At 40.5% G+C, this 2262-nt stretch overlaps 1 protein-coding gene across 3 annotated transcripts in view; it reads left to right on the plus strand.

Moving 5' to 3' along the window:
• The window catches only part of LOC106869017 (probable basic-leucine zipper transcription factor F), an 84987-nt gene that overhangs the window by 23321 nt on the left and 59404 nt on the right, over window positions 1–2262 (plus strand). The window lies entirely within an intron of this gene.

The raw sequence follows: 2262 nt of genomic DNA on the forward strand, positions 1-2262 counted from the left end.
ATATATATATATATATATATATATATATATATATATATATATATAAAGTGTGTGTGTGTTCACCACCGTTTGACAACCGATGTTTACGTCCCTGTAACTTAGCGATTCGGCAAAAGATAACGACAGAATAGGTGTCAGGATTTAAAAAGTACGGGGGGTCAATTCATTCGACTAAAATTCCTCAAGGCAGTGCCCCAGCATGGCCGCAGTCTAATTCCCGAAACAGGTATAGGATAGTGTCCCCCTCCAGCTTTTCCAGCTGACTAGAAAGTTTTGCCATTGGGGTCTCATTCACCCGAAATACAGCTTTTAAGAGCAAATCCTTTCCGACCTACATTGTCTTTAACTGGTTCTCAATCCCCCTTTTATTTTTCCTTATGGACCCATTAAGTTCCCATTTTACTCGGATGGACCCCTATAGCCTTTCAATTTTTAAAATTTTTTTTAAAAAAATCCCCTTGTATTTTTATAATTAAATATTATTAACAGCTGTATGAAAAAAGTTATTAAACTATTTTGTGCTTTGTACAAACATAAGCAATTTAAACAAAATCTTGTGGATCCCCAAGGGTCGTAGATGGACTCCTGCAGTGAACCACTGGTTTATAGCATCTAAACCCCTTATCAAATGATCATATTGGAGTTATCTACCTTGCTGTTTGGTTCTTCTTAGATTTTAGACGGCCGATAGGGAGTTTTTGTTTATTAATAATTTAGATAATATCAAAGTTATTCAACTGGCTGGATTACATGGGTGAGAAACCCCCCTCCCTCCCTCAACACCCCTTCGAGAATGTCCCCTAAAGAAGATTGTCGGTACACACACACACACACCACCACCATGTATATATATTACATATATATACATGCACAAAATATACATGGATGCATGCGGACATACGTGCGTTCGCTTACATGCAAGCTCCTGCATGTGCACACATGCAACAAACAGGCACGTGATCTGCAAATCTATAATTACACAACACAAGAACGAACACACACACACACGCGTTCTATGCCCCACGCACCCGTACAGTTACGTGTGTACACGCACCTACACAACTAGTATACACACACACACACACACACACACTCTTAGGTGCACAGAACATACAAGCGCAGGCGCAGGCGCACACACACACACACACACACACACACACATGTACGTACAAACGAACATATATATGCAACGCACACACATACACACATGGTGAGGCAAGCAATTACTCACGCACATACATGTATACATACGCGCGCACACACTTAACTGCTATCATCATCATCATCCTCATCATCGTCACTGTTAGAGCCACCACCGCTGCCGCCAGCATAATTTATAAAACAAGCACCACCACTACCACCACCTCCGCCACCACTTTCGAAACTCAACAACCCACACGTCATACACCATGACTCACATTTGAGTATCACCCAACACTCACACTTAATCCGCCGCACTCAACTCAATAATTCATTCATATATTTCACTCACTCACTCACTCCAAAATATTTTAGCATTTGCTGTTAATTAGATGTTTGTGAGGGGTGTGGGGCACGGTGAGTGCGCTTGCATAGTCCTGTTTACATAGTTTGGTTGCTGTGTGTGCATGTGTGTATGTTATGAGCACACACACACACGTAGATAGATGTGCGTGTGTGTGTGTGTGCATGCGTACAGATATATAAAGTTAGACGTATATTTACACGTATATACATTTGTATGTGTGTATCCGTGTGTGTGTGTCCGTGTGTCCGTGTTCATGTGAAGAGCTAATTATGTAATTATTAGCCGCAGTTAAAGTACACCAGTTGTAATAAACCGTTCGCACACACACACACACACCGATATATGTGTATGTGCGAGATCAACTGATATTCGTATGTATTTATATATACATATATACACAAACTGGCGCGCGAGCACACTTGTATAGGCACTCGCCTGTAACTGTATATAATATACATTATTAAGATTTCAACACCCACGCACTCAAATTTAAATGGGTTTCATTGAAAAACTGTCACAGACAACAAAAGCTTAAACACTCACACACACTTTGACATAGATGCTCAATTAGGTAGACTCTGGCCTTGAGTACCGAATTACATAAACGCTTTGGTAATGTGTTTGGTTGATTGAATGAAGAAAACTAAAAGACCTGATACGATCCGGGAGAAAGGGAACAAGGAAAGCAGAAGAGATTTTAATGAGAAACTTCTCTCTCTCTCTCTCTCTCTCTCTCTCTCTCTCTCTCTCTCTCT

The sequence above is a fragment of the Octopus bimaculoides genome, chromosome 23 (genome assembly GCF_001194135.2).
Source record: "Octopus bimaculoides isolate UCB-OBI-ISO-001 chromosome 23, ASM119413v2, whole genome shotgun sequence".
Taxonomy (NCBI): domain Eukaryota; kingdom Metazoa; phylum Mollusca; class Cephalopoda; order Octopoda; family Octopodidae; genus Octopus; species Octopus bimaculoides.